This window comes from Heptranchias perlo, chromosome 24 (assembly GCF_035084215.1).
Source record: "Heptranchias perlo isolate sHepPer1 chromosome 24, sHepPer1.hap1, whole genome shotgun sequence".
Classification (NCBI taxonomy): Eukaryota; Metazoa; Chordata; class Chondrichthyes; order Hexanchiformes; family Hexanchidae; genus Heptranchias; species Heptranchias perlo.
Genome location: NC_090348.1, coordinates 24,350,419 through 24,377,023, shown reverse-complemented (window position 1 = coordinate 24,377,023; position 26,605 = coordinate 24,350,419). Strand labels below are relative to the sequence as shown.

The window sequence follows — 26,605 nt, the reverse complement described above, 5'->3', positions numbered from 1 at the left end:
GAGGCTGATTGTTATTATATGTTTCTTTAGCTATATATGTTCATTTTATATACCCTACTTTTTTTAGAACCTAGGATACATAGAAAGATGGTAGACAACATGTACCAGGTAGGTATCTGGCTTTTAGCAGTAATGGGAAGAAAGCATATTCTGAGCCTGGGTAGCATTGGGGGGCTGTCTTCAGGTTAGCTAGCACTGAGGTGGGATCTTGGGGTTTTTCAGCACTGGTTAGGCTTCTGGGGTCTAATAGCAAGGGTAGGATATTGCCCTGAGGTTTGAGAGGGCAGAGTTTGGAAAAAAAAATGTTTAAGGGTGTCCTCTCCAGAGACAAATAAATGTTTCTGATTGATTCTAGGAAGAAAAACAGATTTTCAGATGCTAACATTAAACAGATGGCTTACAATATATAAGCATTGTTTTATGGGCTCATTTTTGACATTGTTGGCAGGAGGGGGTAATTACAGTGTGGACCATCTCCACTGGGGGGAGGGCAGTTACATCGGGACAAGTTTACATAGATAGTTTCCATTAGAAATATGGAAGTAGGAATTTATAATGGAAACAGTTGACAGGCAGTGCATGAAAACAGCATTTTTAATATATATATATATAGATAGATAGATATATACAACTATTTTCTCATAATTAACTGCATATTTCTGAGCATTAATGCTCGCTATGATAATTGTGGTTGACAAAAATAACAGCATAAAAACAGAACAGAACCTCTCCCACTAACTCCATATGTATTATCTCAATACTGTATTTAAATGGTAAGTCAACACCTCTGTTTAATCAACAGTTAGATTGAAAGAGGTTGAGAGAGAAAAAGATCTTGGTGCAATTGTGCATTTATCGCTAAAGGTTCATGATCAATGTAGAGAAACTGTTACTAAAGCTAACAGGGTATTGAGTTGTATTAATAGAACCATTCAGTATAAATCAAAGGACACCATTTTGACACTATACAGGTCATTGGTCAGACTGCATCTAGAAACTGTGTCCAGTTTTGGTCCCCCCACATGGTGGGTGATATAATGGCCTTAGAAAAGGTCCAGAGGAGAGCTACAAGAATGATTCCTCACTTAAAGAACCCTAGCTACTCAGATAGGCTCAAGGACCTTGGTCTATTTAGAGCAGCGTCCACATAGAAGTGACCTGATAGAGGTCTATAAAATAAATAAAGGGCTGGATAATGTCCCTTTTGATAGATTATTCCAGTTTAACAGATCGGGGAGGACCAGGTGACACAAGGTTAAACTATGTAAAAGAAGGAATAGAATGGATGTTAGGTGGTTTTTCTTTTCCCAGAGAATTGTGAGCCTCTGGAATACATTGCTGGCTGGCGTGGTGGGTGCTGACTCTCTGCATGCCTTCAAGAGGGAGCTGGACCGATTCCTGACTGGGGCAGAGATCGTAACATACAAAAGGTAAATGTCTTTACAGATAACTCTTCATCTATGGGATCTCCTGGGCTGATTTTGATTGCCTGAGGGGGGGTCGGAGAGGAATTTTCCAGCGTATTTTTCCCCTTGTTGACACTGGGTTTTTCCCCTGTTTTTTTGCCTCTCCCAGGAGATTACATGGCTGGGGTGGTGGGCTTGGAAAGAAGTGTTTAGCCATGATGATTCGGCCATCATGGTGTGGGGCAGGCTTGATGGGCCAGCTGGTCTTTTCCTGCCCGTCAATTTCCGGATGTTCGTATGTTCGTAAAAAAGAGAAAGAATCCCAGACTGAACTGTCATTGACTAGTGTTCATTTGAAAATGTACCTTGTAGCCTTAAAGGGCCACACACCTACAGTTTAGCAGTTGAATAACAATTTTTTGTGTCACATGGTATAATGCGCTTGTGCTTATAAAACAGCACATCTTCTGACTTACTGTGCCACAGGAGATTCATTTATATATAAGTTTTGTAAAAAGGATGCGTTTATTGTACTCCAAATGTCACTTAGCACTTTATTACAGGTTAAAATTAATCTTTGAAAACGAGAAAGATTGTCAGTAATTGATTTGAAGCCTGAAATTTACAAGTAATTACAACTGCCTTCTGATTGACCACAACAGTTTGTATATCAACAGTCATTTGGATTTGTCTGCTTAGATGGTAGTCACAAAGGGACAGGTTATGTCACCAGCTGAACATCACAATCTCATTCCAGACCAGAGACTACCTGTGAGAGGTGCCACGCGATATCCTCTTGTCATGCATAACTTCAGTATGTTTTATAATTCTAACTAAGTATGGCCTCTGGAATATGACAGATACAAGCTGGATGCAAGATAGATAGATGTATTTTTTTCATTTGTTCTGAGGAACATTGCCAATACAGTGGACCAAATTTTGCTGTAGCAGGGCATTTGGCGGTGTCTGCCGTTAGTTAAACTTGCCCTTGCACATTTGGATTTTTATTCATTTCAGTAGGAAGAATGAGGAGAGGCAACATAAACTAAATGTTACAATTTTAAAGGTGGTGCAGGAACAGAGAGACCTGGGAGTGTACATACACAATCTTTGAAGGTGGCAGGCCAATTGAGAACACTGTAAAAAGGCATATAGGGTCCTTGGCTTTATAAATAGAGGCATAGAGTACAAAAGCAAGGAAGTTATCCTAAACCTTTATAAAACATTGGTTTGGCTGGAGTATTGTGGCCAATTCTGGGCACCACACTTTAGGAAGGATGTCAAGGTCTTAGAGAGGGTGCAGAGGAGATTTGCTTGAATGGTATCAGGGATGAAAGACTTCAGTTATGTGGAGAGACTAGAGAAACTGGGGTTGTTCTCCTCAGAACAGAGAAGATTAAGAGGAGATTTGATTGAAGTGTTCAAAATCACGAAGGGTTTTGATAGAGTAAATAACGAGAAACTGTTTCTAGTGGCAGAAGGGCTAGTAACCAGAGGACACAGATTTAAGGTAATTGGCAAAAGAACCAAAGGCGACATGAGGAAAACATTTTCATGCAACGAGTTGCTATGATCTGGAGTGTACTGCCTGAAAGGTTGGTGGAAGCAGATTCAATAATAACTTTCAAAAGGGAATTGGATAAATACTTGAAGTGAAAAATTTGCAAGGCTATGAGGATAGAACAGGGGAGTGGGATTAATTGGAAAGCTCTTTCAAAGAGCCAGCATAGTCATGATGGGCCAAATGGCCTCCTTCTGTGCTGTATGATTACATTTTTTGCATGGCAAGTTGCTGAAAGTATGACCTGATAAAATCGTAGCGAGGGAAACAGGGCAAGCAACTGTGCACCTCCTGAACCAATCAGATTGAAGGATTGTGAAATAAAACAGCACAAGGACTGAGAAGGAAGTGTAAATTAGAGTGGGTGAATTCAATGTCAAATCAGGTACAGAAAGAAATAAAGAGACAGAAAGGAAAAGTAAAAAAAAATTAAAATTTTTACATTTTTGAAATCTACAACTACAATTAAAACCTGAAGGAATGAGACTCCACACTTTTAATAGTTAATTTTCAATGCCTGCGGGGTTGACTGGCAGTAATTAACACCTATCAAGTCATTACAAGGGTACTTAGATTTGAAATGACTTGACTTAACTATCTGTGGCAAGTTTAGCTCGAATCTACCAGGCAAATACAGCAACTTCACACCATTCAGTGTATTTCAATGGTGAGGCCGATAGCGAGATGGCATTTTCACAAAGCTAATGGCGGAGCAGCAAACTCGGACAGCAACTTTTGGATTTTGAGTTTAACCCGCATCTGCTCTTCACCTGAAGTTGCTGTATCATTTGTGAATAAATAACGGTGAGCGCCATTAGTGTCACCATATTTTGACAGCAAAATCTGGCCCTGTATTTATTACTCATCTCTAGTTGCCCAGAAGGTATTAAGGGTCAACAACATAGTGTGGGACTAGAGTTATGTGTAGGCCAGACCGGGCAAGGACAGCAGGTATCCTTCCCTAAAGGACATTAGTGAACCAGTTGGGTTTTTATGACAATGTTGAGTAGAATGGGCCAATACTCCGTGGAGTTTAGAAGAACGAGAGGTGATCTCATTGAAACATATAAGATTATGAGGGGGCTTGACAGGGTAGATGCTGAGAGGCTGTTTCCCATGGCTGGAGAGTCTAGAACTCTAAATTATTAGCAGAATAAGGGGTCGGCCATTTAAGACTGAGATGAGGAGGAATTTCTTCACTCAGTGTTGTGAATTTTTGGAATTCTCTATCCCAGAGGTCTGTGGATGCTGAGTCATTGAATATATTCAAGGCTGAGCTAGATAGATTTTTGGACTCTAGGGGAATCAAGGGATATGGGGATCGGGCAGGAAAATGGAGTTGAGGTCGAAGATCAGCCATGATCTTATTGAATGGCGGAGCAGGCTCGAGGAGCCGTATGGCCTACTCCTGCCCTTATTTCTTATGATGTGGAGATGCCGGTGATGGACTGGGGTGTACAAATGTAAGGAATCTTACAACACCAGGTTACAGTCCAACAGTTTTATTTGAAAATCACAAGCTTTCGGAGGCTTTCTCCTTCGTCAGGTGAGTGTCGAGATTCATTGAAAATTACCGCATATATAGTCATAGAACAATGCCTGGTAATTACAGATAATCTTTCCAACTGCCCGTTATCAAGGCCATCAAATTAATTGAATAGTGTTCAGACAGAGAAACCTTAGATACCCCAGACAACTGAATATACATATATTCAATGCTTGTGATTTTCAAATAAAACTGTTGGACTATAACCTGGTGTTGTAAGATTCCTTACTTATTTCTTATGTTCTTATTCAGCAGTTTCCACAATATTTTCTGGTGCTACCCCACAAATTACCAGATTTATTGAATTCAATTCTACATTTGAGGGCTTTGAACTCATGACCTCTGGGTTGCTAGTCCAGTGTTGCTTCTGTAATTCAAACATTGTCTGATACTTTGGCTGTCACTATGAAGTACTTACCAGCTGTTTGCTGACTTTTAGTTACATTTTAATGTTTTTGTATGAAACCTAAAAAGACGTAACTAAGCTGCCTTTGCATATGTATGACTACATCTTGTGTCCAATAACAGTTCAAATATCTCACCTTCATCAGTAACTTTGGTGAAGCCTTTCATAAATATTAAAGCATTTGAATTTCAACTTATTTTGATTTCAGGAGTGCGTAATATCAACCATTAAAGCTGTCAAACTTATATTGGTTTCCATAATATTATCACTGCAGCACCGAAAGCATAAAGCCGCAGTGATGATATCAAAGAGTATTAATTCCTCTGGTCAGTATGTATAGCAACGTCATAAATGCATTCATGAAGATTCCTTGGTTTGGTATTTCGAGCAAAATTTTGAACGTATATTTTAAACCTTGTTTACAATTTCACTAGAAATCTTCACAAACACATTTACAATGTTGCTAAATATAGTACTCAGAGGAATGTGCTTGAAATCTTAGAATAACAATTATGGCATTATGTCCCTATCTACACAAAATGACATAGTATTACATTGGCAAAAAACAATGATTATGTAGTCAGCAGGTTAAATGGGTTAACAGGCAGTCTTGCCTCACTGCAAACTAACATTAGTACAGATTTTTAAAGGAGTGGTTTGAATTTTTAAAAATAGACATGAACTATCACCTTTATATTATACAGAACTGCTTCCAACTGAAGTAGTCCTGTTTGTCTTGATTGCCTCTACACTGAAATGTGCCCCATTTACAACATATGACAGATGCCAGAGTACTAGTAACAGTACAAAATTTAAAATTTGCAACCATGACTTTAGTTTTGCAGCTGCTGACCCTCCTTGATGTCTCGGGGAGGTGGGGGGGGGGTGGTGCTGGAGGGGATGGGAGGGAGGGGAGGGAGTGGGAAGTGGGGTGTGTTCAGGAAGGCTCATCCAGGCTAACAATGCAAGAACTGCATTCTTGGTCTACAGCTGGAAGAAAATGGCAGAGGCAGTGTGCAGCATCTAGCAGCAACTGCCTACATTTGCTGTCATTAGCAATGTGCCTCCAACATGGGGGAAAAGAACACCTCTTGAGATGGTATTGCCTGCTGCCAGAAGCATTAGTACCCCTAGGTTTCTAAAAAAATAAAAGTAGTATTCCATCTTTGATACTGGGTATTATTGTGATAGTTAAAACAGATCTGATGACTGCCATCTTGTTAATCCCCATGAGCTAGTTTTCCAAGTTTCCTGTCTTGCAATGACTTGTCCTTTGAGTTATTTTAAAATGTGGATACAAAAGTCGTCAAAGTCAAGTAGAAACTAATGTAACTTTACATTTCAGGAGAGATGAGGGGTCGAGGATCTGAGTGAAGAAAAATGAGATGTTCAAGTAACAGCTAAACAGGTGAGGATGGCAGAATTTCACATGCAACAGCACAATTGCCATGTCAGGAACAGCTGTTTCCTCATTCCAGATATAGGACGTGTTTAAAAGTAAATCATTTTTTTGGCATTCAAAATCATAGTTGAACGTCAGTAGAGAATCTACAGTATTTTTCAGACTGGAGCTTAGAAATTCTTCTCAGTGAACATTTTGAAATTTATGAATTTTTGCCATTGTTTTATGACATCTAAAAAAGTTGGTACTAAACTGCACTTGAATGTATATGTGTATACCATAATGTTAAGTAACAGTCCAAATATCTTGCATACATCTAGGAAACTTGAAGTGCTTTGGAGAATTTAAAACATTTAAGTTTCAGTCCTGATTTCAGGAGTGGATCACATCAACCATTAGACTTGTCAAATTTATATTAACTTCAGAATATCATCACCGCAGCAGTCAAAGCAAAAAGACACATCAATGATCTCATGGGTGGTTTGAGCTCAGATTCAACCCTGATTGATAAGGTGAAAGTTTCTGTTGTGCCTTTTGTGCAAAGATCAGAAGTGAAATGAGTTTGGCCAGTTGCAACCCAGTTCCAAATGGGCACGAGTTCACAGCACAAACTGCCCATAACTCGGCTCCAAATTCCAACCTCACTCCGAGAGACCAAAAAATTATATTTGAACAAATCGTAGATTTTCAATTCATTAAAGGAGAATTCTCTACCACACTTTAGAAATTCTAAATGTTCAAGTTAATTTCAAACAAGCTGTGCTAAGTGCTGTGAATCATCTGCTGGTTTGTTGTTAAGAAACCCACCATTGCCTCTCCCTTACATAAATTTATGGGAGAAATAAAGATGAGGGTTTTCTACTTCTATGTTCAGCTTGCGATTCTTCTCCGTATTCACTGTAATGAGCAGAAGATAGCAGACTGGCGAGCACAGAAGTGAAAAACTTCGACCAATATATTAGCAGCTTATTTGTAACTCTGCTATAAAACCTTCCAAACAAATTTGGCTTGAAAAGGAAAGAAATATTCATTAGTTCACCAAACTTCTGTGGAGTTTTACGGCAGAAGTATAGAACACAGATGGATTGCAATGAGGTGAGGGGGGGGATGTGATTTTAATGATTGCAGTGAGCTGCTGTCACAGTCACACCTCCAGAGGCAGCTTGCCTGTGTGGCCGGCTTGAATCTGGGCTACCTGCCTCACCGGCAGAGGCCCTCAGGTGAGTCCTGGAAGTCAGGGGTGGGGGGGAATAAAGAGAACGTGAGGGTTAGGTGGTCATGGGCCAGCAGAGGCCTTCAGGTGTGTTGTGAGGCTGCAAGGAGCACTACTGCTCTTCCTGGCTGCTCATTTACAATAGCAAGGGGCCTAAAGCCTGTTTCAGATGGGTGCGACGAACTGCCGGGCAGCTACCTATGCCAAGATGGCAGTACCCATATCCCTGGCACAGTTCAGCATGGACCATTGCACCCTGAAATTGTTCCTTTTTGTGTCTGCTTTACACCCATGAAAAGGGTGCAATTAGGACTAGTTTCTACCCGTTTGTTTCCATAGATATGTTTGTGTTATCAGTAAAATAACAGAGCTTGGCTCAGTAGTCGTATATACACTCGCCTCTAAGGCAAAAGGTTAAAACCGCACTCCCGGGACTTGAGCAGATAATCTAGGCTGACACTTCCGTTTTTCAGATGGGATGTTAAAGCAAGGCCCAAGTATACTTATTCAGGAGAGTTTTCGCAGTATCTTGGCCAACGTTTATCCTTCAACATACACCACCAAAACAGATTAACTGGTCATTAATCTCATTGCTGTTTGTGGGATCTTGCTGTGCACAAATTAGTTGCTGCTTTTGCCTGTAAAACAGCAGCGAATATACTTCAAAAGTACTTAATTGGCTGTGAAGTGCCCTGGAATATCCTGAAGACTTGATATAAGGTTTGATATAAAGGCAAGTTCTTTCTTTCTTAACAAAAAGAAAGGGAAATTTTGGGTAATACTGTAATTTCTCTGGTCATGAGATCATTTTCTTTTATTCTTCGATAAAACTATTTCAAATGTAATTGCACTGAGTTGCAAAGAAAGTTGTGCTGAATTTTGGTTCTAAGTGCCACTATACGATCTGGGGAAAGTTTTATTCTGATCTTTTGTGTGTACTTTCTTCTCCTGACTTCCTCCTGCTGACATGGGTTGTACAGGGTGCAGACAGAGACAAGAAAGGTCATGGCGTTCGGCTACACACTGACAGTTGCTGTCATGCGGATTAATCCCACTGTGACAGCTCCCGTTGTGTAACTCAACCAAAGGATTTTGGCCACTGGAATGATTTTAGTGGAAGTGTTGGGCCAGACACTTCTTCCTCTCTGAAACCACCTTATGAATTAGGATGACCTGATTTAAATGTTAGAAATAAATCAAGGAACTACATTCTTGTGTTTATGTAGAGAGTTTGACTTCAAAATACATCAGGAACCAAACTTCTACAATCACACTTTTCAAACAACTTATTTGGAATATTTTCAACTATAAATTTAACTTAATAAAGGTAATTATCTTTTTATTGACATAAAAAATGACCTATAGAATCTCTTCTGCATTTTGAGGAATTTCACTTCCTATTTCTTGAGAAACTGCCACAATTTTTTGCAAAGTCTGGAAAATGTTAAATGGTACGTTAGATTGATTTGTGTTTTAATTCTTTCAAAATATAGTCTAGGCTGCCAAAAAGTACTGAAGGTTTAACTGTCACCGTTGATCGATTGCTGACTGATTAGTCAATATTTTAATTGATGCATTTAAATTTACATTCAGATTGCCTCTTCAGCAAAATTGTAGAATTGGGCTGGCTAACCGAAAGCTTAGGGATTCACAACGGCTGCTTACTACTTTAACCCTCTGAGATCAAAAGAGTTTTCTGTTTAGCTGTTGGGATTGTAGGGGTGAATCTTTAGCTAGGCTGGCAATATGAGTCAAGTGGCCTGATTTTCAAAAGAGTTGAAATTCCACAACTTAAATTTTTCTATAGATCTCTTTTTCCTTCTGTGGTCCTTTTTCATATTGATTGTTTCTCATGAGCTGTTGGAAAGGGAACTGGAGTCAGTCGTCATCTATTGGGTAGAAGAAAACAACAACAACAACTTGCATTTATATAGCACCTTTAATGTAGCAAAATGTCCCAAGGCCCTTCACAGGAGCGATTATCAAACAAAATTTGACACCGAGCTACATAAAGAGATATTAGGACAGGTGACCAAAAGCTTGGTCAAAGTGCTAGGTTTTAAGGAGCGCCTTAAAGGAGGAGAGCGAGGTAGAGAGGTTTAAGGAGGGAATTCCAGAGTTTAGGGCCTAGGCAGCTGAAGGCACGGCTGTCAATGGTGGGGTGAACTGAGTCGAGGATGCGCAAGAGGCCAGAATTGGAGGAGCGCAGAGATCTCAGAGCTCAAGATTGCAATAGGTTACTAGATGAATTTGCACTATATGATATTAGCATAGAAATACTTAACACAATCGTATGAGATTACTTTGCTATTTCAATGGAGGCAATAATCCATTTATTTTAAACAGCTGAACATTACAATTAATATGCAGCATATTGAATTTATACAATGTCTTAATCAGTCTTACACTAATGATGCAATTTCACCCCATATGTTTTTGTCTCTAAAATTAATATTTGACTAATGGACCCAAGGGGATCCTGAATTAAAAAGAATGATTGTTTTCACAATTGTTGCGTTCGAATCCATGGGTTAGTTATTCTTAGATGTAGGCTTGTAGAATTTCCCAGTTCTTGTTGGGAAAAAATATATTTTTCTCCAACCTCTGAGGAGAGAATTTGCAACTTTGTCTCTATGTGTTATTTTCATGTTATTTGCAAAATGCAGAATTGGAGGTAACCTTGTGACATAGTTTAGTAATTGTTGGGGAGGTAGGAGACAGAAAGTAAAGATAAAGGGAATGTACTCTGATTGGCAGCTTGTGACCAGTAGTGTTCCCCAGGGATCTATACTGGTGCCTCAGATGTTCACAATATATATCAATGACCTTGATGGAAAAATAGAAAGTTGGCGATATTACTGAGGTGGACTAGGCAGTCTTTGTGATGGAGAGGATATGGGGGTCAAAGCTCAGCTTGGGGTCAAATAGGACACCGAGGTTGCGAACAGAGTGGTTCAACCTGAGACATGTTGGGGAGAGAGATGGAATCGGAGGCAAGGGTACCCAATGTGTGGTGGGAGCCAAAGACAATGGCTTTAGTCTTTGCAGCGCTTTACTGGAGAAAATTGTGGCTTATCCAAGACTGGATTTTGGACAAGCAGTCTGATAACACAGAGACTGTGGAGGAATGGGTTGTGCCTTAAGCCGCTGACCCCTACACTTTGCTTGCACCATCTGCTTATCCAAATCTGGTCTACCATGCATTCCCTCCTCCCTCTACTCTATTATCAGTGACTGAGCCTTACCTCCACACTCTGGAACTCTCTCCTCCAACCTGCTCTGCTTTGCTCTGACTACTTTCAAATGCCTTCTAAAAACCTACCTCTTTCATCATGGCGTCAGTTACCAGCCCTAATCTCCCTCCTACTCTTGCTTGGAACTGACCCCCAACTCTGAAGCACCTAGGAACATGTTTGCTATTTTAAAGACACTATGAATGATCTCGATAGAGTAGATGGGGAGAAACTGTTTCCACTGGCAGGAACATCAGTAATCAGTAAAAGACCAGAGGATAGATGAGGAACATTTTTTTTATGCAGCATGTTGTTATGATTTGGAATGCCCTGCCAGAAAAGGTGGTGAAAGCAGACTCAATAGTAACTTTCAAAAGGGAATTGGATATATACTTGTAAAGGAGAAATTTGCAAGGCTACGGGGAAAGAGCAAGGGAATGGGACAAATTGGATAGCTCTTTCAAAGAGCCGGCAGAGGCATGGTGGGCCGAATGGCCTCCTTCTGTGCTGTTTGATTCAATGATTCTAAAATTCAAGTTGTTGTAGTTGAACAGTTGTAAGCCCATTTATAAAGAATAGGTTTACGACTTTGCTGCACTTAGCTCACAGAAAAAAAGCTCATTATAATTGTATACGTTTACGGTAACTTTCATTCACATTCTTGGAATATAGTAGTGAAATCTGGCAACGGATGAAAGTATAACTGATTTGGTGTCCTGAGCTGTTTCTTTTAAGTTGAACATAAATATGTTTCCAGTGCTTAGTACATAAACAGTCAAAAGGAAATAAAATCAGTAATGATGATCATCAACAAAATAATTCCCCCATTCTTTAACAAATTCCGTTTTTTACATGATATGCTATTAGTTAAGCAAACACTGCAAAGTGACTAATGTCACCAAACAGATGACATAACCTTGAAAAAATAAAGTGCATCAGCTGTCTCAAAAAGTGACATACATTTATAAAAGAGAGGTAGGTTAATGAAACATGAATAAGATTAATGATTTGTTAATAAATCAATTATAAAAAAGTATCCACAGAGTCAGCATCCTTTACATGCTGCAGAAGATCGATTAATAAGCCTTCGGAGGGCTGACATCTTTTGTTTGTTAAAAAGGACATAGTCATTGTACTTTTACTGTCAGTGTATCATGTGACTGAATCTGCAGGATCAGTTCTTGAAAATTAGTTCTTGAAAATGCAAACCACTGGCATACAAAGGCAGGTGCAGCTGAGACCATACAGGACAGTGAAGACCTCCTGTCCCCTTACCTTCCCCTGCCAACAACCGCTCTGTGCCCATTTCCTGCCCATTCTGGGTGATACATGGCCCAGCAGCATTTAAATGAGGCCCAGTGTTTAAATTTGCTGTAGTCTTCCATTGCCTCTGGCAGGTAGGAAATTAACTTGGCAGCGGAAACCCGCTCCGAGTTAAAATCGACCCCCCAGACTGTAATGGTTGATCTAGTTTAGCAAATAGATATCATGAAACTGTTCATCTACTCATCTGAAGCACTTTATTCAATGTATAAATTTATTCCAGCAGTAGATGTATAAAATAAAAAAATGTGATTGTCCCATTAAACAGTACATGGTTAATTCAGTCTGAGAAATGTTGATAATATAATGCACTTTACCTGATAGCTACTTGTTTGCTATGTAAATTTAGCCTATTGAGGCTGTTACTGCTGCCAGAAGAATTTGAATGCAGTTGAATTACCTAGTTTTAAGTGTGGGTTGAATTGTATACTAATATGCCTTGATGCAGTTTGTATTGTGCATCATATCTTGCGCTGTGCATTGTTCCTCGATTTGCATTGTAGCTTATGTTTTTTTGGAAGATAAAGGGCCAGAAATCGAGCAGAGCGGCGAGGCAACACTCAACGCAGCTCCTGCGAATTAAATTAATGAAAATGCTTACTGTGGGCTCTGTGGCATCGAAATGTTTGAATTTGAACTTTAAAAAAATTGTGCGCTATCAACCCAGCCTCTGAGCAGCGTGAGTTGCCGCGCGGCTGGAAAAATGTGTGAGGAGAAGGCACGTCCACAGAATCTGTCAGGAAGAGAAGTCACGCCCACAGATTCAGGCTGCATTGCTCAAGCAGGCAAGCAGACTTCATTCATTTAAAGTTAGTATTCTGAATGTCATTGTAAATAAAAACTGTAATTTTTTTCAATGCCAAAGAAATAATTGAATTAAATTAGACAGAAGGAAAAAGTAAAAAAATAATAACTTTTTAATTTAAAAACATTTTTTAATGACCAAAAGCTATTAAAATAAGGTGTAATATGAGACTCCGCATTTTTAAAAGTTAATTTTTAGTTGTTTGGTCGTTAAGACTAACTGTTAAAACTTAGTTTAGACCTGGTATTTTTAAGCGTACCTATTTGGTGGCATAATTAGTTACTTTCCAGCTGTGCAGATAAGCAAGTTGGCTCTTTTTCAATGATTTCTCTCATTGCAGCGTGCGATGGCCCTTTAATTCGCATCTGTCATATCACCAGCGAACCACAAGGAGCAAGTTTACGATTTCGGCTTTTCACTGCGCTTGTGCAAATGCGGGAACTTGATTTTTCAATTCACCAGTAAAAACTGAGAGCGCTGTTGAGTTCCTCTGTTATTTCGGGAGCAATTTCTGGCCTGAAATGATTTTTGTGCTCTTTGGACATTTGAGTCAATATAATTGAGATATGGATCCATTTGTGGAAAAAAAATGGTGTTTATCGTTTCCATTTTGAGTTAGTCTTTATTCCATTAAGCGATGAAGTAAATGAAAGCCCAGAGTATAAAATGGCATTCAGTTTCATTTTTTCTTTTTGGTTTCAAAATGGCTTTGTTGCTGATGGTACAAGCATTCTTGAATTCAGGAGAGAGGCGTCCTGCAGGATTTACAGACAGTAATTTTATGGATTGGATTGACACCCATTGTTCTTGGAAATTCAGATCTAGCAAGAAAATGCTGAATAACATGTCAAAAGAGGATTTTGCAGTGTCACTGACTTCAATTATGCCTTGCTGATGCCAGCGAAAGTGATCACTGTGCTCACTTTCTATGCTGCTGGTACTTTTTAGACCCCCATTCTAAAGAACCATGGCAGCCGCCCTCAACGGGTGCCCAGGAAGTTTATTTTTAAGTCATTGCTGCTTTGCTAAGGAGGACCTATCATAATTATAGTTTTCCAATGTTTGTATAGCTGCAAGAAATCCAAGGATGACTTTTTAAAAAAATTGCTGACTCCCTGATCTGTAGACTCTGTAGACCGTGTATCTCCCGAGACTGCATACTTTCACATTGCACACATGATCGTGATGATATTCCTGCTATCAATTATTGCCTGCACAGTGACTGTATGGAAGCCTTTCATATTAAAGTGAACTTTACCATGGCAGCGTCTATGAGTCTTTTTGGATTAGGCAGATGTTTATGAAGGAGAATTAACTGGTAGGTAACTGTTAGGTAAGGCACCAACCTAACTCTTCATTCTGTGTTCTACGTCTAGGCTCTTTTTAATTACTACAATTTTTGCTTTGGCAGTTGATTGGAGCCATGAACTGTAGGTATGGATGATGACTCAAGTGTCAAATCCCCAAAACATCACATTACATAATGAGGCTTGCACGACCATTAATTGGTGAGTGTCCCTTACTGTGCAAATTATACATAACTCGTTGGAAGGAATAAAAACAGAAAATGACGGAGAAATACACAGCAGGTCTGACAGCATCTGAAAAGATAAAAGCCGGGTAAATGTTTCAGGTAGATCGTTTGTCAGCTGAAGTGTTCACCTGAAACATTACTCTGTATTTTCTCTTTTCAGATGCTGATGGATTTTTTACATTACATAGAATTTACAGCACAGAAACAGGCCATTTGCCCAACTGCCGGCATTTATCCTCCACATGAGCCTACTCCCATTTGTTGTCAATTTTCAACATTTTCTATTTTTATTTCAGCTTTCTAGCATTCACAGTTGTTTTTCTATTCCAATTATTAGAAAGAGTGGGCTGGATTGAGGGAATTGCCTTTTTCATTCTTACTTGTATTTTTTTAAAGATGGAAAGAAAAAAAGAACTTGCAGTTAAAGAGGAACTATCATGACCGCAGGACATCCCAAAGTGCCTCGCAGTCAATGAAGTACTTTTGAATTCTAGTCACTATTGTAATGTAGGAAACGCAGCAGCCAATTTGCATGCAACAAGGTCCCACTAACAGCAATGAGATAAATGACCAGATGATCTGTTTTTAGTGGTGTTGGTTGAAGTATAAACCCTAACCAGAACACTGGGAGAACTCCCCTGTCCTTCTTTGAATAGTGCAATGAGATCTCTTACGTCTAGCTGAGAGGGCAAATGGGTCCTCGGTTTAACGTCTCATCCAAAAGAGAAGCAGTCCGAGCCCGCATGCAGCAAGACCTGAACAACATCCAGGCTTGGGCGCATAAGTTGCAAGTTACATTCGCGCCAGATAAGTGCCAGGCAATGACCATCTCCAACAAGAGAGAGTCTAACCACCTCCCCTTGACATTCAACGGCATTACCATCGCCGAATCCCCCACCATCAACATCCTGGGGGTCACCATTGACCAGAAACTTAACTGGACCAGCCACATAAACACTGTGACTACAAGAGCAGGTCAGAGGCTGGGTATTCTGCGGCGATTAACTCACCTCCTGACTCCCCAAAGTCTTTCCACCATCTACAAGGCACAAGTCAGGAGTGTGATGGAATACTCTCCACTTGCCTGGATGAGTGCAGCTCCAACAACACTCAAGAAGCTCGACACCATCCAGGACAAAGCAGCCCGCTTGATTGGCACCCCATCCACCACCCTAAACATTCACTCCCTTCACCACCAGCGCACTGTGGCTGCAGCGTGTACCATCCACAGGATGCACTGCAGCAACTCGCCAAGGCTTCTTCGACAGCACCTCCCAAACCCACGACCTCTACCACCTAGAAGGACAAGAGCAGCAGGAACATGGGAACAACACCACCTGCACATTCCCCTCCAAGTCACACACCATCCCGACTTGGAAATATATTGCCGTTCCTTCATCGTCGCTGGGTCAAAATCCTGGAACTCCCTTCCTAGCAGCATTATGGGAGAACCTTCACCACATGGACTGCAGCGGTTCAAGAAGGCGGCTCACCACCACCTTCTCAAGGGCAATTAGGGATGGGCAATAAATGCCGGCCTCGCCAGCGACGCCCACATCCCATGAACAAATAAAAAAATGTGGCACTCACTCAGTATTGCACTGGAGTATTAACCTAGATTAGGTGCTTAAGTCTTTGGAGTGGGGTTTGAACCCACTGCTTTCTTGACTCCAAGGCAAGACTGTTACCTCTGGGCCATGGCTGACACCTAGGATAGTACTGGATGGCATAATTGCTGTTTACAAATGAGATTCTGATGTTTACGCTTCACAAGGCTCAGATCAGAATACAGTTCTAGAAAAGTATAAGAATATATTGGTGTATGCCGCATCTCTGTATTACTCGACCTATCTGATGATGACAATTACAATGATAATGGAGCCAAATGTCTGAGGGATATGCAGGAACAAAATCATCCAGTTGTTATAAACATTTAAAGCTGTAGAAGTTTGCAGCACGGAAGGAGGTCAATCAGCCCACCAGTCCAAAGCACATCACATTATTCTGGTCTCTCCTATAGCCATTTGCTTCAAATATTTATCCAATTTGCCCTTAAAAGATGCAATGGCTACTGCCTCAATCATTCTTTATTGCAAAAAATCCATGGTCCAACTACTCTTTGTGTGAAGAAATTTCTTCTAACCTCTCTCCTCATTCTCTAAATGATGATTTTAAGTTGATGATCCTTCATCACTGATATTCCAGAGAAAGTAATCTTTCCTTATTCAAGCTATCAAAATTCTTCATAATATTAAATCTCCTCTTAATCTTCTCTGCTTCAGTGAAAATAGTCCCAGTATCTCAAGGATCTTCTAATAATTATAGTTTTCCCTTCTTAGTATCATCCTGATGAATCTATGCTGTTTGCACAATATTGTTGCATTTAACCGTGCATCTGCTCCTCGCCTGAAGTTGCTGTACCATTTACGCATAAATAACTGCGAGCGCCATTAGTCTCACCGTTATTTTGACAGAAAATTCTGGCCTATTAAATTTGTCAAACACAACTTGCCTTTAACAAATCCATGTTGTTTATCTTCAATTATCCTATCCATTTCTAAATTCTCAATAATTTTCTCTTGAAATATGCATTCTAATAGTTTGCCTGCAGCTGACATTAGATTATTTGGTTTATAGTTACCAATTTTATCCTCTTGAACAAACGTATTACATTGGCTACTATTTAGTTCTGTGGTGCAATTTTCATATTTAAGGAGAAATGAAAAATTGTGGCCAGAGCTCTTGCCACCTCCTCTCGAACTTCTTTCAATAGCCTTCAGTGGCCAATGATTCATCTACCTTGCGTTCTGCTAAATTTTTCAGAACCAATTCTTTTGTAAATCACTTTTCATAAGAGTGAATGGGAATGTTTCCTTCAAGAAGGGTAAAGGTTGCATTATGTGCTTTCTTATTCAACACCAAAGGAAATATTCATATCAGCCAGTCACAGTAAATAGTACTTCATGCTTTTTATACAATTTTATTCTCAGGATGTGGGTGACACTGGAAAGGTCTCAATTATTGCTCATTCCTAATTAATTGTCCAGAGAAGGTGGTAATGGTTTTGTTTCTTGAACCAATGCATTCCTTGAGATAGTGCTCATTATTGTGCTTCATAGCAATTTTTTATACAGCATAGTCACTTCCTAAGCCACTTCAGAGGGCAATAAGAGTCCACCACGTAGTGTGGACTAGAGTCATATGTAGGTCAGAACAGGAAGGGGTGGCAGGTTCCCTTCTCCAAAGGGCATTAGCGAACCATTATTTTTTGATGCTAGGCCACAAATTACCGACTTAGAAGGTGGGATTTAAACTCACAAACTCTGGGTTGCTAGTTCAGTACCATAAACGTCACACTACGCTATCATACCCAAATTAATGTGTAGTGAAGGGTCTTGTTTCTTTGCTAAAATAAATAAAACTATTGAATTATCAATCACAGCTTTGTTTATCCTAAAGCTTAATAATCACAATTTTACACAACAGATGTAACACTTTAAGAACACTTGTACACTTATTTATATTATGAGGTGATTTGGGTTGGATTCAGTTGCAAAATGAAAATGGTAAAGTAAATATGGGGAAAGTCTATAATCCATGAGACTGTTTTGCAGCTATAATTTTTCTTCCAATATGAGCAGTGCAAACAGTTGACCATTGTCTTTTTTGACATATCTATTATACACTTGTACATTAAGTGATATAACAACAGGCTATTTCTGAAGACAACTGGAACAAGGACAGATGCCTCAACAATTGACCTTGCTGATTGATGGGAGAACAGAAAGATTTGGAGAAATTGTATTGAGATACCAACGGGCAAGTCGGAAATTTCACAGAACAAGATTACTAGCAGGGACAGGGGCTGGAGTCAATACAATAGATATGATCTTGTTCATTTTATACTTTGAATATCTGCTTGGATGGAGCATTTGAAATAACAACAGTGGATAGAGCAATGGCTCTGGCACTGTGAACTGGAAATTGAGTCTGACATCATTCATGGGTTATAAGATCTTCTTACTTATCAAACATACTATCTAACATACATATCCCATTTGTCCAGCTTTTATTAATCCAACCAAATGTGGCTTTGATCAAGCTGTTGTTTTACTGTTGTCTTTCATCATATTCAATCATTTTGGACACGCTGAGACAGAAATGTACTCTCATATTTTTAATTGCACACTTAACTTCTTCAAATTAAAACTACTGAATATGAGAAGTGAGGAGATTAGTTAAATTCACATCAAAGGGCCTTAGAGACACATTCTAGTGACACTTCACTCAGACATGAACTGATGCCTTGTGATAATTGTCTATAAGAAACACATAATGTGGGTTTGACTGAGTTGTCAGCATTGCAGATCAAAGCTCTTCTAAAGTGAGAAGACCCTCTGACCTGCCAGACAAGTGGCTTTGGGTGTTCACTGATGTATATAAACAGAGTTGTTTTAATGATTTATGAGAACAACAAATTGTGACTGCTTCTTTTCAATGTCAGTGAACCTTGACCTGCGCTAACAGATCAGGGGATGTTTTTGCATTTCTCCAGAAGGTGCCTCACCCCTTGCTCACCAGCCCAATGGTTATTACTTCCTCTTAACTCCAAGCAAAAGTCACTTTGCACTCCCACCATAAAGCCAAAAAAATGGAAAAATTGGGATTCCTTATTCTGTTAATTCATTTTAATTGTCAATTTTTTTGTTTTAAAGAAATACCTGCATTGATATAACACCTCATCATATCTCTCAAACATTTCAAAGCACTTCACATGCAATGAACTACTTTGAAGTGCAAGAATTATTGTTATGTAGGCAAACACAGCAGCCGTTTTGCACACAGCAAGATCCCATACACAACAAGGAGATGAATGATCAGTTAATCTATTTTTGATGATTTTGGCGGAGGGAGGACCATTGGTGAGGAAGCCAAGAAAACTCCCTACGTTTCTTTGATATTTAATATTTACCTGAACCATTGAATCAGTGAAACAGGACCTTGATTTCATTTTCTATCAAAAGGACAGCAACTCTAACAATGCAGCATTTTGTTAGTACTGCACTGAAGTGTCAGCCTGAATTACATGCTGAAGTGAACCTTCTCATTTAAAGGAAAGAGCCTATCAACATAGTCAAGCTGGTACTAATAGTAGAAAAGTTGCTTCACATCTTTAATGGTCCTGTGTATCTTGTGTGGTCCTGAAAGCTGATGTATAATAATTTATTGGTACCCCAATCAGTGAGATCTTTATCCTTATATTTGTGATTCTCCACCATCACTGTGTTACATTGGATCGTAAAAAATCAAATAATCTTGTTTACATTTAACACAATTTGTTTATTTAAAAAAAACTATAATTTGCTCTGGCAGAAAACTGAGAAGCAAAGGAAAAAACTTGCATGCAGCAGTTTGATATTAGGTCACTTGCTTGCTCACTTGGTCAGTGAGTGGCTAACGACATTAGGAATTTAAATGAGATAAGGTAGCATTGGAGGTTTATGTGGGATCATGTAGTCTTTGGGCTTTATGAACCTTTTGGGAGTCATTTTCACCTTCACTGTTTGGGCAGTAAACCGGTGGAGTGGATCGCATGCCCATTACAGAATCTGTCCAATTTTTAATTCTATTGGGATGGGCTCTGCCAGCTTACTGCCCAAATAGTGAAGGTATAAATTACCCCATTGTGTGGGCTGGCAGCAAAATTGAATGCTCTACTTTGATGTCAGACTGCACTGATAGTTACCTTATACAGTTTGAAATCCACAGCCTACTACTAGAGTGAGTTTAAAACTGGTCCAATAGGATATATGCCATCTTCCCTTCGGGTTATGCTGTGAGAAATTTACTCTAATATGAATTTGGTAGTGCAAATGGGATATAACACATGGGGCTCGATTTTAAAACGGAACTGCGGGTATGTTGAGGGTTGGCGGGCGGGGGCGAAGAAAATCGCGATTTCCAGGAGCAGGCAGAAATCTCGGTTCCAACATGCCTAAGAATATGCACGACCCAGGGTCATCTGGGTGCGCGCGCCCTTCCCGAACCCGGAAGACTCGCCGGAAGTTAAAGCCGGCGGGACGATATTTAAACAAGCAATTCAAGTACTTGAAGTACTTGAAATGTAAATAAATCTAATTAAGAGTGAAGGCAAGCAATTTCAATGCTGCCTCAGCGTGTTTCCCAGGCTGTGTGAAACACGCCATGGGGAACGAGTCGTGTTTCAACCGGCTGCCATTTGGACATTTAAATCCCTATTTGACAGATGGGGATAAAAGGTCAGTTATTGCAGAAGGGCATTCAGTTCTCTCAGACAAACTTTTGGCTGGGAAATCTTTGTGTTTAGATTAAAAATTCTTGGTTTACACTCAGAATTGTTCTCTTTACACATATTTACCTACTTTTCGGACCCCCTCAAACTGACACCATCGGGGAACATCCGAGGACGAGCAAAATCACCATCCTCGCCAGGCACGGTGTGCACTTCAGCCACTTGGAGCTCCACAACATAGTGCTGAACCACAGGCACCTGCACAAGAGCACAGAGGGGAACAACAGAGGGAGCGACTTTGCACGAGGCACCACCCTCACCACAGGGTCTACAGACCGAGGCTCAGCTTCCTGCACCTCTTTGAGGAGCAGTGCATTCGGAGGCTGAGAGTGAGTCGCCAGGTCGCAGACAACTGCAGCCTCCTTCATGCCGAGCTGCTCCCAGCTGGGCCTGGCGGCATCTCATTCCCCGCCGCAGTTAAAGTGACCTCTGCCCTCAACTTTTTCGCCTCCGGATCATTCCAGGGTGCCACTGGTGCCACCGCCTGGATCTCTCAGTCGTCTGCACACAAGTGCATAAGGCAGGTCGCCGATGGCTTGTTTCGCAGGGCCTCGCAATGTGTCAATTTCCCCATGGACGACCTCAGCCAGATGGAGAGGGCAGTGGGATTCCACTCTGTGGCTGGCTTCCCATAGGGTGCAATCAATTGCATGCATATAGCAATCTGAGCACCTCCACACGGGCCAGGACTGTTCATCAAGAGAAAGGGGTATCACTCCATCAACGCACAGCTCATTTGTGACCACCGCAAAAGATTTCTTTATGTGTGTTCGAGATTCCCTGGCAGCTGCCCTGATTCGTTCATTCTGAGGGAATCCAAAAACCCAGGCCTCTTCCACACACTGAAAACCCTTAAGGGCTGACTCCTCGGGGACAAGGAATACCCCCTGCACATGTGACTCATGACACCTCTGAGGAACCCCATCAGCGAGCAACAGCGTCAATACAACAACAGCCACATCGCTACTAGGTCTATAACTGAACATGCGACAGGGCTGCTGAAGATGCGATTTCGGTGCCTCGATTGTTCTGGGGGAGCACTTCAATAACCATCAGCGAGAGTGGGTCGCATTATCGTAGTATGCTGTGTCCTGCACAACATGGCGCAACAGAGAGGGGTACTGGATGATGAGGCCCCATGCCTCATCCACCATCTTCATCTGCCATCCACATTGAGGAGGTGAAGGAGCAAGAGGAGGAGGATGAAACCATGGGCAGAGCAGCGGCTCACCTGGCTACTTGTGAGGCCAGGGAGTCACTCATATGGGAATGGTTCTCATAAGATCAGAAAGTGAGAAGAGTCCAGTCCTCACACCACCTGGAAAGACCAGGGCCCAACACCAGCCTCCCCACCCCCCACCCACCGCACAAAACGGAACCTGCAACTACACATACACCCACTGTAAAGCAACCCACTGGGTGACATCAAGTGTCGCCGTTCATCATGAAGCACATGAAAGGGCGTTATCACAAAAGCCAGTCAAGAATGGGCAAGATGTTGCAGTAGTGGTGAGAATGATAACATTTAAAGTGACTTTAACAAAAACCATATATAAATGAAAAATAGATATTCTGCCAGACACCCTTGTGCATACCCTTAGTGATCACAAATCCTTAGCCTATCTTTTCCTACCACTACACAGAGTGCATCCCCTGTGGCTGTGCTCATGTCTATGGCCGGACTGCTTAGATGCTTTCGGCCTACACCCTCTGGGTTTTGCAGCCTGTGAGGGCCCCACCAAAGACTGCTCCACCTGCACCTCTGCAGGGATAGACTCGGCCACCTGGAGAGGAAGCAGCATTGCGGGTACTGGTTGATAGGGGGGCAATGGGTGAGACACGGGAGCGCTTTGAGTGGCGTCCCCACTTCTATGTTCCCTTGGCCATCATTCCTCTCCTGGACCAGGCCCACGTTGCTCCTACCACCCTGCTGGAGAACAATTTGGAGGACATGAATGATGCCTTGGAAGCCCAGTTGTAAAGTTTCTGCCTGCCTGTTTAAGGCGGCAGACTGTTGTTCACTGTGATTCCGAACAGCCATTGTCAAGGCCTGAATGGACTCATTTGTGAGCCGTGCTGTAGCTCAATGGAGTCTAGCCTTCTCTCCATCGCAGGCATTCCCGAATTTACCTGCGACACTATCTCAGACGTTTCCGCAGTTACGTGTGACACTATCTCAGACAGTTCCTCATGTCCCTGTGACAGTATCTCAGAGATTCCCTCCCATACCAGTGCCACCATTCCACAAATGCAGAAGTTGGACTCTTCCATACTCTACCCTATTGTAGAGAGTGCGGGTGGCACCTGTTCCAGTACCTCGTAAATGTACTGCTGTCCCTCGATCATTTTCCTTTTAAGGGATGGCCCCCGAGGTTCAGCATCTGAACGGAGCCTGGAGAGGAGTGCGCCCACCAACGCGGACTCTCCACAGCTGCCCCTGCCACTAATGTCTGCTCATGCTCACTTGTGTGTGGTGACTCACTACTCACCAGGTGCCAACCCAACTGACTGACTACTAGGACCCACCAAGGTGTGAGTATCAACGGCCTTTAAAAATCGAGCCCATGATGATTACCTTTCCTTCTCTCCCCCAGCATAATAGAGTTTTCTGATTGGGTATGGTTTTTGATCATTCATTTAAAGCATAGAGACGCTTTTATCAACAAGGCTGATCAAATACCAGGATACATCTCAAAGGTACTTGACTATATATTAGAACAAGTTATTAGAACAAGTTATTCTAATTTAATCTAAACTGGGTGACATGGACATGTTGGGCCGAAGGGCCTGTTTCCATGTTGTAACTTCTATGATTCTATGATTCTATGATAATTTTGTATGGATCATTGAGGCCACATATGGAATGTTTTGCACAGTTTTGGCACTCCACCTTTAAAAGGACAATGATGTATGGTGAGGATTTAGAGAAAATCTACAAGAATGATTCCAGACTTAGGGCTCTAAGTGACTTTTATTGGAGAAATGATTGATAGCAGACATAATCCAGGTTTCTGAAATACTGAGAGGAATAGATAATGCACATGCATGTGTGCTAAATAAATCAGACTGAATGCAGTACTAGACAACACAAATACAAAATTAATATACAGATGATAGGATTTGGAATGCTTATTCCTAAATTGCTGGGACCTTGCAAATATTATGCCAGGGAAGGTAACTGATAAAGAGTGAGGTGAATACTGCAGGATGTAAGGCTAGAATAATGCATCTACACTTTTGCTTAATTTTCCACTGGGGGACAGGGAAAGATTTAGAACATCTTCCTTCCAGCATGATGGAAGAGATGGTCTATGGCCTGTGGAAGGAATGTGTCTGATGGGACAAATTACCCTTTCTCATTCCATATTTTCGTGTATTTTTATAGGGGTAGATGTTCATTTTTTCTGCCTGGATAATAATCTACTGGATTGGATCGCCGACTCATTATAGAAGCACTCACCCAATTTACATTTCACATACGCTGCCCAGGCGATGAAGACAAAACCTAACCCATAGTCTTATATGTAGGTGACTCTACTAGGAATCAAACTAAGTTAACTTTTTTTTTGATTGAGAAACCAAGGCAAAGGGCTAAGGTCCATAGTGCAGGACGCCACTAAAGTTAAAGAGAACAGAAGAGAAGATATGTTAAATCAAGCAGTAGTCATTAGATGGGTGTTAAAAGGCTAAGTATTGTATGAGGACGAAAAGCTTGAATGAAATAAACAGGTCCAGAAGTGGGGGATAGGGAAGGTAAAAGTTCAGGGGAAGAGTGATCAGAAGAGCAAAATAGGGTGAGATTGTAAAGGGTCTCACAAACACCCAGGACATCAAAACATGTTGAGACGTATTAGTACCTATAAGAGTTGACTGTGATATTATCCTAAGCAATCCAAGAAGATTTTAACTTATTTGTGTGGAAAATTCTGCTTCTTTCCTAGGACAGGAAAATGGATGGTCCTTTGCCTGGCTCACAAAGCAGTGCAAAATGCTTGCCATGAAGACAATTGAAATGGGGGAGAGATTCTTGAAGCTCTAACAGCCCTAGAAATTGAAGACAGCATGAGCGGAGTTGATGTTCCAGGAACTCCTTCCTCATAGTCTTTCCAGTCATAATTCATTAATGTGACTGTTTCATTCAAACCAAAGTATCAGCTTAAAGCATAGTGTTTTAACTCCCTCCAAGCTGCATTAACTAGAAAACAAACTAACTCCTTCTAGGCTCAGACATTGCTTCAATCACTGCATGACCTTGTTTGGCATCAAGTCATGTCAAAAGAAAACTTAGCCAATGGGCTTATCAAAATGATATTACTTCATTCAATTTTCAGCACCTTCTAAAATATTCATTACTGTTTTTAGACAAATTAAGTTTATATTCCGATATTTTAAAATTGAAAACATATTGACTAGCCTGTATGCAGAGTTACTGGCAGATATCTGCGTTGTTTCTGGCCTTACCTTCTACCACATTTGCATAGAACATCTTGAGTAATGTAAACAAGGAAAATAGTGTGTAAAGATAGTATAGTTAAATTCTAATAAAAGTGTGGCTACTTTACAAGAAATGCTCTTGGGTCATATTTTGCTATAAGCTTCGGTTAAAATAGTTCAACCTTTTTTGTATGACAGTCTATTTAAAATAACAAAACATTTAACAAAAATAGATTGTCCACAAATTTATTCCATATAAAATGTGCTGCTGTCTGTAGGATAAATTCGACATTGAATGGACTGCATTTAATATACTCAGGTAATTGGAGAATATTTTATGCTTTGATTGGCACTTAATATTTAAATATTATGTTTGGAATTCTACAACAGGAGTGAATAGGAATTGTTTTACTACATTGGAATTTTGTGCTTGAACAAGAATAATGCTTGGTTCGGTTATACATTTATTAGTTGGCAAGTGGAACCTGTAAATTGCACTGTTAATAGTGCAGCATTTCCATGTCTCAGTTGGGGGCATTAAAATAGTTCCTCACTGGAAAATATTTCTGGATTTTATTATTTTCCAGATAATACTCACAAACAAACTGTGAAGCTGTAGAAATAATAGCTTGTTCTGAATTTTTGCTGAATGATGCACTCAAATGAAGGCATGGACTTGCATATTCACATTCCTGTACAATTTAGTTAATCTGCAAAATGACATTTTGCAGAAAATTGAACTGCAAGAGATTTTTAAAAAGAAAGAAAAGAAAGATTTGCATATATATAGCCCCTTGCATGACCTCAGATTTTCCCAAAGTGTTTTATAGCCAATGAAGTACTTTCAAAGTGTAGTCACTGTTGTGATGTAGGAAATGTGACAGCCAATTTGCGCACTGCAAGGTCTCACAAACAATAATGTGATAATGACTATTATCCATTTTAGTGATGTTGGTTGATGGATAAATATTGGCCAGGACACCAGGAAGAATTCCCTTGCTGTTCTTCGAAACAGTGCCATAGAATCTTTAACGTCCGCCTGAGAAGGCAAACGGGGCCTCGGTTTAAGATCTAAATCCAAAAGACAGCACCTCCAACAGCGCAGCGATGAAGTGTCAGCTTGGATTTTGTGCTTATGTCCCTGGAGTGGGACTATGAACCCACAACCTTCAGACTCAGAGGCAAGAGTGCTACCAAGGAGCCATGGCTGACACATGATTTTATTTACCTGTAAGCATTGTACATATCTACATTGTAATTGTAGGTTATAAACTTGCAAATAGTTTAACTACCATGCTATATCATTATTGATTTCTCATGTTAGCTTGGCTCAATAGTAACACTGTCAACTCTTGAGTCAGTAGGCTGTGTGTTTAAGCCCTACTCCAAGACTTGAGTACATAATCTATGC

At 40.6% G+C, this 26,605-nt stretch overlaps 1 long non-coding RNA gene across 1 annotated transcript; it reads left to right on the top strand.

Moving 5' to 3' along the window:
* Nucleotides 1-1,315: 1,315 nt before the first annotated feature.
* Nucleotides 1,316-25,222, top strand: LOC137341853 (uncharacterized). Its single transcript, XR_010967139.1, has 3 exons — nt 1,316-1,430; nt 6,265-6,327; nt 24,702-25,222. It is a non-coding gene; the product is annotated as an uncharacterized lncRNA (long non-coding RNA).
* Nucleotides 25,223-26,605: the final 1,383 nt, after the last annotated feature.